This window comes from Ochotona curzoniae, unplaced genomic scaffold, assembly GCF_017591425.1.
Source record: "Ochotona curzoniae isolate NIBS_2020 unplaced genomic scaffold, NIBS_Ocur_1.0 contig_43, whole genome shotgun sequence".
Classification (NCBI taxonomy): domain Eukaryota; kingdom Metazoa; phylum Chordata; class Mammalia; order Lagomorpha; family Ochotonidae; genus Ochotona; species Ochotona curzoniae.
The window spans coordinates 21,140,928-21,152,400 of NW_024466218.1; positions in this window are offsets into that span (position 1 = coordinate 21,140,928).

Sequence of the window (11,473 nt, forward strand, 5' to 3'; positions counted from 1 at the left end):
AGAGGAAGATCTTCCATCCGGTGATTTACTCCCCAAGTGGCCGCAACGGCTGATGCTATGCCGATCTGAAGCCAGGAGCCTCTTCCGGGTCTCCCACACGGGTGCAGAGTCCCAAAGCTTTGGGCCGTCCTCGACTGCTTTCCTGGGCCACAGGCAGGGAGCTGGAAGGGAAGCGGGGCTGCCGGGATAGAACCTAGAGCCGGCGCCCATATGGGATCCCGGGCTTGCAAGGCGAGGACCTTAACCACTTGCGCCACTGCGCCGGGCCCTGTAGACTCAATTTTTTAAGAAGATTTATTTTATTTATTGGAAAGCTATAGTCGGGAAAAGGGAAGAGAAAGAGAATCTTCCATCTGCTGGTTTATGCCCTAAATGGTCAGAACATCCAGGGCTGAGCCAAGTGGAAGTCAGAAGCTCAGAACTCATTCTGAATCTCATTTATGAGTGGCAAGACCACAAGCACTTAGGCCATCTTCTGCTCTCGTGGGCATTAGTAGGGAGATGGATGGGAAGTGCAGCATCTGGGATTCAAACCAGTACTCCAATTCGGGATGCCAATGTCCTAGCAGTAGCTTAACCCTTGATATCACAATGCTGGCTCTGGCTCTAGTGACTCTATCATTAAGATTTGAAAGAATGATGGATACCCAAACTTAGGACTTGGCAAAAATTCTTACAATGCAAGATGTGATCTCTGTTCTATAATCCTTATCTCTAGGGTATGGATGCCCCTACAGAACAAGAAGGAAGCTTCCTTGAATTCCAACAGGAAGACCTGAAGGTAGAGGGGAACATTAGTGAGGATACAGTTTGGTTGTCTTAAACTGGATGGAACAAATTTCTCTACTGCACTCCACTGCACACAGGCAGTAGAGTCTCAACTAGTCTTGAGTGTGGGAGTCAAATTCTCAATTTTTCACTGTGCCATCCTTTAACCCCACAGTCCAAGGTGTCCCCATTCAATCTCTTGTTGGCCAGAATTCAATCCTCCCGTCTCATGAGAGGCTGGGGAATGCTGTCTCCATTCAGGATACCCACAGACTAAGCTGTAAATTCACTTGCTACTCATGAAAAGAGAAATTGGATGTTGCCCGTATGTTTATCAGGGATTAATTTTCATCCTGTTGAGGCAGGGAGATAGACCAGTGTTATTTACAGCACAGAATTAAGAGATATAAACAAACAAAAAAAGATTCTTCCACCCATTGGATCATTCCTCAAACATTTGCATTAGTTAGGGCTGGGCCAGGCTGAAGCCAGGAGCTGGCGACTCCCTTGAGAGAGACAGGGATCCAAGTATTGGAACCAGCCCTTGCTACCTCCCAAAGTGCACACTACTAGGAAACTGGAATCTCAACTCAACCAGGGATTGCTACGGGATTTGGGTGTCATTCTGTGAGCCAACCATCCACCCCCAGGCTCAACTTGAATAGAAGATTCCTACAGTTAACCAGTGATCTGAAACTGATCTGTCCCTGTGAAGTTGGATGGACTGCATATCTTTCACTTTCTTTCCTGTCTCAAACATGGAAAACACCTGAAGGTGGGAAGGCAGCTCTCTAGCAGGAGATTTAAGAGCAGCGAAAAGGAGCGTTCTTCCCTTCCTCCAAGGAATTCCTGAGATCTGGCAATGCCGTGGGCATAGGGATCTGGGTTAGGTAGGAAGTGGTGTGTTCCTCCCTTAGCGCAGGTATTGGAGGAGAGGGCAGCAGTGGCACCTCTGATGGACTAGAGGTGATGGCCACCCAGGGCACTGGAGGCAATGGGCTGCGTCCACTCCAGATCCACAACATTGCCCAGGCTTTAACCTGGAGCAGGAGGGGCCACAAGAACCAGTTACATCACCGGCCTGACAGGATTCCAGCAAACAATGGCACACCTGAACGGACATTCCTTGCCTGATTAGGACATAGACAGCTCCTTGCCAGCCCCTGTGTCCCCAACACGTATCTCAGCCACCCTTTTCACTTCCTCCTTCTTCCCTCCACTCTGCATGAAGGGGGCCCAGAAGCGGATTTTCCAATAAAGCTTCTGTTACAACTTTGGACAACTTGCTGATATTATTCCACCAGTGGGCGGGCAGGCAGTCAGCGGTCATCATCTATCAAGAGGATGGTTTGAAATTGCCTGAGGGTGGATAGAGGCATCGTCTGAGTGACTCAAGCATCTTGTCTGATGTGGGGATTGGGTCACTCTTGTGGATGAGCTTGCGGGAACTTCCTTTGGCCTTCTGCGGGCTCTGCCTTCAAGCTACAGTCCGCATGTCCTGGGATGGTTAGACACTGAGTAGGACTTATAAGAGGCACTACTGTCAAACATGGCCTTCATGGTCCCTGCGTGCAGGCCTAGAGCCATCCTAGCCCACTGCCAAGTGTATTCATGAGAGCAGATTTGTGGCTGCCTTGTGTGCTGCCAGTGCCCTGAAAGGTCTTACTGTGTCCGGTGCATAGCAGGTGCTTATGGCATAATTACATGGATGAAATGAGACACAAGAAACTAGCTGCTTGAATAGGCAGCCAATGGGAAAAGCAGCAGCAAATTTGGAGCCAAAAGTCCTGGTGGAATATTATGCTAGGTATAGGCTAAATGTGAAAGTACTTCAGAAAGTTTGAGGGAAAATGGAATTCAAAGGTAAGCTCATTTTGTTGGGTTTTACTTAATCTGCATTTCCACCAGTGTTTTGAAGACCTCACCTATACTGCATTCAAGTTATCCCTGATAGGAACAAGGTCATAAACTATGGCTGTATTCCCGGAGTTTGCAAGGTCACAAGGTTAACTCCATGCATACCATATGGCTGAGCTCCAGTAGTGGCCAAGCTCATTTGCGTTTTCTGTCTTGGGAAGGAGGAGACAGATAAGGGAGGGCCTGGTGCTGTAGCCTAATGGCTAAAGTCCTCACCTTGCATGCACTGGGATCCCATTTGGGCACTGGTTTGTGTCCTGGCAGCCCCACTTCCCATCAAGCTACTTGCTTGTGGCCTGGGAAACCAGTAGAGGATGACCCAAAGCCTTGGGACATTGTACCTGTGTAGAAGACCTGGAGGAGGCTCCTGGCTTCAGATTGGATCAGCTCCAGTTGCTGTGGCTGCTTGGGGAGTGAATCAGCAAATGGAAGATCTTTTTCTCTGTCCTTCTCTCTGTAAATCTGACTTTCCAATAAAAAAAAAAATCTTAAAAAAAAAAGGATAGAATGAAGACTTTCTTTATTTTTTAGAAAGATTTATTTATTTTTATTGGAAAGGCAGATATACAGAGAAGAGGAGAGACAGAGAGGAAGATCTTTCGTCCAATGATTCACTCCCCAAGTGGCCACAGTGGCTGGAGCTGAGCCAATCCAAAGCCAGGACCCTGGAGCTCTTTCGGGTCTCCCATGTGGGTGCAGGGTCCCAAGGCTTTGGGTCATCCTCGATTGCTTTCCCAGGCCACAAGCAGGAAGCTAGATGGGAAGCAGGGATGCCGAGATTAGAACCCATGCCCATATGGAATCCCGGCGTGTGCAAGGCAAGGACTTTAGCCACTAGGCTATTGTGCTGGGCCCGAATGAAGACTTTCAAGTCCAACTCAAGTGAAGATATTTTACAAAGCTAGGTTGGTCTATGTCAATATAAGACATACATTTATTTTTCTCATTAAGGCAGTGCTTCAGTGAATTGTTTCAACACAGCAAAATATGTGTCTAAAAAATGCTGTCCGCTATGACTTGTCAATGTCCCAGGGTCCCAGGCCAGTCTGGCACACAGGATCGTATCTGCAATGGCAGGGCTGTCCCGTGCTTCACCACACGATGTCTCTTCCTTAGGCGTCTTTGTTCACTCTGCCTCCTCTCTGGACTAGTTCCCATATTGCAGTAGAGCTGAGTGATCCTTTCGGAAACTGCCTCAGATGCTTACATGTGGTGGGTGGATGTCTGTCCGGTTCCCAGCAGCCACCAGTCACGTCCCTGCTCTGTCCACTATTTCCCTTTGCTGTCCTGTCTTACACGCATACTCTCCTGTCACTCCAAAGACACACCCCTTGAGTGCTTCATCTCCCAAATACATGTAACTTACTATTCGCTCAGCCCAAGCTCTTTCTTGGCCGGTGCAGCTGATGGCCATGAAAGATTTGCTAGAAGCTTTTCACTGAGCTAAGTCGTGCGCGATCATCATTAGCTAGCAGACTTTCGACTGGTCCAGAGTTATTTATACAGTTTAGAGAAGATGCTTTTTAGCATCTCTGATTTGTATTGAGGCAGCAGAGCCAGTGGAAGGGAAAGATTCCTGTTGGGGCAGGACGCAGTAGAACAGGGCAGTTGCCTTATGTTTAGTCTGGCTCTGCTTGGGAGGCTTCTCTCAAACCCCCTCAGATGTTCCTGGTTTTCACAGTTGATTTCATCCCCTCGCTCCTGAACGTCCAAACCCCGTAAGTCAGCCCCAGTATTTGTTTGTCCTGATCTTTTCCATCCCTGTGGTTTCCATGGCAGCAGTAGTTGCCATAGAGAGGTGCAGCAAAGTGTCAAAGCCTCTTTTGTGGGCTGGGGGTTATCTATAAACCGGGGGTGGCTTCTGCTGAGGAAAGATGAATGAGGAAATGAAACAACTCAGAAGGAAACACATATAAACCAGTCATGTATTTTCCCCCAAAGCTCTGTGGTTTTTGACATCACTTAACCTGGGTCCCTCTGACAGCGCACCAGTGCATGTGAGTGGCAGTAAGGGCTAATGGAAAGGCCTGGAGACGGTGACAGGGCTGTGCTGGCCAGAGCCCAGGCCCAGAGTCCAGCCGGGGTAGTGGGAAGAACTTACCTGGGCCAGTACTTAATACCTCCACCCAAAAGTACACTTACTCCCTCACTCAGCACTCTCCTCCCCAAAGAGTAGGACTTGGTCCTGGCCCGAAGATAACACTCCAGTGTTCCAGGTGAATCTTCAACATGTTGAGGCCAAGAACAGACACTGGGAAGAACTCACCAGAATGGAGACACAAAGATGACATGCTTTTTTTAAATTGTAATTTTTCATTTGTGTGACAGAAAAACAGAGCACTCCTGCCTGGCTGCCTCTCTAGATGCCCACAGCAGCTGGGGTTGGACCAAAGAGGAGGCCAGGAACCATGATCCTAAGGCCGAAATCCAGCCACATGAGCCACCACTGCTACAGAATCCATGTTAACACACAGCTGAAGCAAGAAGCCTGAGCTGGGTGATGAACCTGAACCCATGGGTTGTGGGATGCAGGGGTTTTTTTAAATTTGTTTATGGGCCTGGCAAGGTAGCCTAATGGCTAAAGTCCTTGCCTTGCATGCACCAGGATCCCATATGGGCACCGGTTTGTGGTCACCCTGCTTCCCCTCTAGCTCCCTGCTTGTGGCCTGAGAAAGCAACTTGGATCCCAGTGCGTGCAAGGCAAGGACTTTAGCCACTATGCTATCACACTGGGCCCTCCTCACATTTTTCTTGGGTAAATATGAAGGGCTTATACAGTATGCATATGGTTAAGGTTTTCGGAAACTGCTAAACTGTTTTCAAAGTTCCCATCACCACCAATGTATGAAGATTTCGGATTGTTCCGTGTCCTTGCCAACACTTGGGGTGGTCAAGATCTGCAGTCCACTTCATCTAGCAGTTGTGTAGTTAGAGGATACCACAGAGTAGTACCTCATTGTTTTCCTTTGCCTGGACACAATGACTGATGATGTTGAGCATGTTTTCTCATGTTTATTTGCAAGTTACACATCTCCTTTGGGGAGGACATCCAAATATTTTGCCCATTTGTTTACTTTTTGAATAATGAAAGACCAGGATTAAAGTTCTTTATCAGACCCGTGATTTTCAAATACTGTCTCCTGGTCTATGGCTTATGCTTTCATTCTCAGCAGCTTTTGAAGGGCACAAGGTTTAGATAAAGATGGAAAACAGTCTATCAGTTTGTTCTGTTCAGGGATGCTGCCTTCAGGATGATCTGTTGCTTGTTATCTAACCCAAGTACACAAGGATTTTTTCTTATGGTTTCTTCTGAAAGTTTATAGGTGTAGGTTTTCCATTGAGGTCAATCATGTATTTTAAGTATTTCTTTTGTTCATGGTGCAAGATCTGAATCACTAATCCTGCTTTTATCTCTCTTTCTGAACATGGCTATTGGATGGTTCCAACACCATTTGCCAAAAAAGCTTTTCCTGCACCACAGAATTGCCATGTATCAATTGGCCACAGATGGCTGTATTTCTGGACTCTTCTGTTGTTCTGTTTCTTTATTGACACCAATACCACACTGTCTTGGTTATTGTAAAACTTGAGATCTGCTCCTGGGACTTCTCTAACTTTGTTTAAAACAGTTATTTTAGTTTTTTTCAGGGTCTTTGCCTTTTGATGTGAATTTAAAATCAGCTTGGCCCTGAAATCTGACATGATGTTACAGATCTGTTATATGAGACTGGAGATAGGATGTCTTTATGTTCCCGTCCACCTGTACTAGGGCTTGGTCGGAGTCGGGTCTCCTTTGATGCTACCATTTCATGTTTTGCAGGATAACTCTCTGCCAGGTTTATTTCTTCAGGGTTTTGTAGTTCACTCTTTCTGTTGTTGGACAAAGGTGATCCAAAACAAATACACCATCCTTTACTTACAATGGCATTTTTTATTTCTAAAGTTAAAAATGTGAATGTGCAGGAGCTTGGATTCCACTTTCAACGATGTGTGGAAGTACTGAAGTCTGCTCAGACTGAGGCTTCACTCCCCCAGCCGTAGCAGTGGCAGTTGAGGATTTTTCAGTTAACTTCTCTAGAGGAATTGTCTTTAGTCAACCAAGAGTACCAGGTCACAGTCTCTCTCAGGACAACATGCGTCCCATGACTGCATGATGAGATCCATCCTCCCTGGCTGTGAGACAGGATGGCTTTGCAGGGCTGCAGCAGCTGCAGAGCTCACAGAGACCTTGGCGGTCAGCAGCAGTTAGCAGTCTTAGGGTATCTCCTGCCCTCCCAGGGAGCCTTTGCTATTCCCATGTGCTGGGCCTGATAGCAGCTCCAGCAGACTTTCTACTGGTCAATCTACAACTCAGAGAGAGTGTCTTTCAGGAAATCCAACTGAAGCAAAGCTAGAGGCTTATGTCCTAATCAGCTTGCAAATAATACAAGAGCCTAGAGGAGTGCAGCTAGAGGTCCCAGCTCAGCCTTGGGACTCAGGGTTGAGATGTGGGGAAAACAGAAAGCCGATTGGGCAGTGGCTGGTGAGACTGTTTGCTTAGTTCACTGAGGTACTTTCCCTTTCACTTGTCACCCAGGGAAACCACCCTGAGAGGGGGAGAAAACACCAGATAGGCTTCTGCCTACTCAGCCTGGTGGGGCACAGGGTGACGTGATGGGAAGACGGGGGAGGAGGGAAGATTTCTCATATAGGAGTGTGAGGCTTGCCCTCTGGGAGCAGGGATCACAGGGCTGCTGAGGAACCCTGAGAAGGAAGGTGGAAAAGTTTCTTCTCAACTGCTACCCAATGTAGGTGGGACTGTGAGGTGGCAAGTAGAGAAAACAGTATCAACATCTATCATCAAACTCAACATTCTAAACAGTTTCATTTTATTTGGAAGTGAGACAGACCCATTCAGAGAGTTCTTACATCTGCTAGTTCACACTAGTCAGGGCTGGGATTAGGCTTAAGCCAGAAGTTTGACATTTAGGGTATCCCACGTGAGTGCCAGGAACTCAAATACTTGAGCCATCATCTTCTGCCTTACAGGGTGTGCAGGAGCGGGAAGCTGAGGCCAGGAGTAGAGCTGGGAACCCACGTGTTGTGCCATATGCCTGCCTCCCAAGCACTTTGATGGACACTGTGAGGCTGGTGACCACAGTGACAGGTGGACAAAGTCTCATGCGTGGAGTTTCTAATCATTTTCATGGGCCACAAATATCAACCTCACTTGATCTTCACTCTGACATAAATCCCATCCTACCCTGTCCTGTGAGTTTTCCCACAGTTTTTTGAAGGCTAGAATAGTGTCTTTGGAAAAGGTGTTGAGTTGTGTCTTGAGCTTCATTTTATGCAGCAGACATACTTACATAGTTTGTGCACTTAATTTTTAAAAAAGGTTTATTTATTTTTGTTGAAAACGCAGATATACAGAGAGGAGGAGAGACAGGGAGGAAGATCTTTCATCCGATGGTTCACTCCACAAGCTGCCACAATGGTTGGAGCTGAGCCAATCCGAAGTCAGAAGCCTGGAGCTTTTCTGGGTCTCCCACATGGATGCAGGGTCCCAAGGCTCTGGGCCATCCTCGACTGCTTTCCCAGGTCACAAGCAGGGAGCTGGATGGGAAGTGAGGCTGCCGGGATTAGAAATAACACCCATATGGAATTCTGGCGCATTCAAGGCAAGGGCTTTAACCGCTACACTATCATACCAGAACCTGTGCACTTAATTTTAAAATGACAACTAACGCATTCATTATATAAGTCTTTCATTCTTATTCCTTAGAAATGGCTTGTCAGAGCAGAAAACTGAAGTTCAATGAGGGATATGGCTAGAACAACATCTCTGAGTCAGAGGAAGAACTTGCACTTAACTGTGGACATGCCGATCCTTGGGAATAGTCTGTGCTGTTTTCCTATTTGAAAACACCGGAAGAGTTTACCTTCCGGAAGGTTCCTCCTGAGTCTATCTGTTCTCTAGATAAATCTGTAATAGCATCTCTTGTGAGGTGGTGCCCACACCTGGTTTGCTCCAGGGAACTGTGCATGCTGAAACTTTGTCCTGAAAGACTGGACAGTAAAGAAAGGATCTCCCTGAGGCTTCAGGTGGGAGATGGGGAGTTACCAGGATTTCCAGACTTACCAAACAGGTTCTCTGTGGGAATCCCATAATTTTGCACATTCCTGGCTTGTGGCCTAAGGATGTCTCTTTGGCATGGCTCCCTGGGTGGTGTAAGAGTTGCTGCCACTCCAGGGGTCCAGTTTGAGAGGAATATGGGTATTGAGGCCTGGACATCCTCCAGCTGTCACTTAGGTGGATCCAGAAGGTTCTGGAAGTCATGGAGGACTCAGTGTGAAAGCAGACCCTTCCAGACCTACACAGTTGGACTTTCCTTCAGTTTCAAATACAGAAACGGGGGTGCTTAGAGAGGCTGAAGTCAGCCTCTTTACATGCTTAGCAGGGCTGTGGCAGCTGCAGAGCTGCAGTCAGAGCTTGGTGACCAGCAGTCAGCAGTCGTAGGGCACCTTACCCTCCTGGGGATGGCACTTTTGTTGCTCTTGTGTGCTGGGCCTGACAGCAGCTCCAGTAGACTTCCAGTCCTGGTCTCCAACATTTACTTAGTGGAAAAGATGAAGGCTGGAGTGAGAGAGAGAGGCCTGGTGGATTCTGCATCCAACACAGGGTCCTCACTCTGCAGACTTAGCTGCCTTGGTGATGCCTCCCTCCATCCCTAAGGCGCACAGAGCTGCTCTGTGCTGATCTGAATTTCCTATTGGGTAATATCTCCCTCCCTGCCCCACCCAGCCCAGCAGAGTGTCCAACCAGGAAAAGCAGTCTGGACCTGGACACGCAACCTCATAAACTTTATCGCCAAGAAGATTGTCAGACCAAAGGCTGGTGGCCTGGGCACTGCTGCTTGTAACCATGTGGTTTGGCCACAAACCACATTCCTGGTTACATGAACTTGCTGGAATGCTCTCTGGAGATCTCACCTCCCACCTCCAGGCCTCATTCATCGTGGCCGTGCTGATATGCTCAGCTCAGGGCTGGAAATTCTGACCCCACAGGCCCAATCACTCTGCTCAGTTCCTTCCCTTCAGAATAAACAGCCCAGGAAGCCACTGACACACACATCTGTAGTCCTTGCTTAATCCAGAAAAAGCTTGGATCCTACAAAGACCATTGTCAGGGAAGCCTGTCTCAGGATACACACATTATGACAAGTAAATAATGATGTGTTCCTTTCGTTTTCTTTATTGCCGACCAACAACAGTAATCCTTTTACTTGCACTTATCAAATGATGGTTGGGACTGGGCCAGGACCAGAGCCAGGAGCAGGGAACTTGGGCTTTTCTATGTGACTAGCAGGGCCTCAACTACCTGGGTCACCGCCTGCTAGTTCCTAGGGTCTGTGTTAGCAAGGAGTTGACATTAGCATAGAGCCAGGGTTGAGCTCAGGAACTCCAAATGCAGAATGTGGGCATCCGACCCAAGTCTTAACTGTTGGCCAAACACCACCCATCTCAGGCATGTTTGCTGAAAAGGTAGACAATAGCATGTGGGTATATATACATCCAACTGAATGTTCTTTCTGTTTTTAAAAGATTTACTTTATTTTTATTGGAAAGTGAGATATACAGAGAAGAGGACAGACAGAAAGGAAGATCTTTCATCTGCTGATTCCCTCCCCAAGTGACTGCAATGGACTGGAGCTGAGCCAATTTGAAGCCAAGTACTTCTCTTGGGTCTCCCATGTGGGTGCAGGGCCCCAAGGCTTTGAGCTGTCCTCGACTCTTTAAATCTGCTGTAAGATTGTGAGCAATGACTAGCTTAGGAAGTAATCAAGGGGTAGACAGTTGGCCTAGCCAATCAGGACTCTGATTAAGACAACTGCATCTCCTATCCAAGTCCCTGGGTCCAGTGCCTGGTTGCACTTCCTGAGTGCAGCTTCCTGTTAAGGCAGGCCCTGGGAGGCTGAAGTGATGGCTCCTGGGAGACCTGGGCTGAGTTCCTTTCTCCTGGTTTCAGGCCTTCTGTTTTCCTTGATACCCCTTGCACTTACTTCAAAGGCAAAGTGCCAAGTTTACTGTCATCTGATCCCATCTCTGTTCCTTAGCAGCTTGGCTGGAAGAGAAACCTTGAGAAAAGAAATGTTGCAAGCTCAAACAATCTGGTAAGCCAATCTATGCTAAGCTGTGTAGAACTTGAAAGCCACCTGGCAAACTGTATTTCGAGAGAGGAGCTCAGCTCCCTTAAGGAACAATTTGATGAGTCCATACCTCACGGTGGTAGAATTTTTTGTTGTAGGTAGGTGGATTTTTCAGATGCTTCTGAATTGGCATCGCTCCAAGATCAGCACATTGCGAACTTGACTGTACATATGAATCATTGGAGGATCTCGTTTAACTTGATTCTGATTCAGTTGTTCTGGGAGTGGTTTAAGAGTGTGCATTTCTAACATGTTCCTATGGATGTTAACACACCAGGTTAGGGACTACCCGTAGGGAAGGGGGCCCAGCTGACCTCCTACCCACTTCCGGTGAGCCTCACTAAGTCAAGCTGCTTTTTCTGGGAATCTCTTTGCCATGTTGTGTTTGTTTCCATGGGTGCTTTGAGGGCCCTGTACTGTTATGGTTTGTTGATTTCTCTATCAGCCACAGGCTGTCACACGCAGCAGTTGCATCTTACTCATTGCCATCTGGCCCTTGATTTCTACCTCTATTCATATCAGCACTGTGCTAAGCACACAGCAGGCCCTTCATGTCTGACAATGACCACGTCCATTCAGTCCCAAGGTGATCCGAGTAA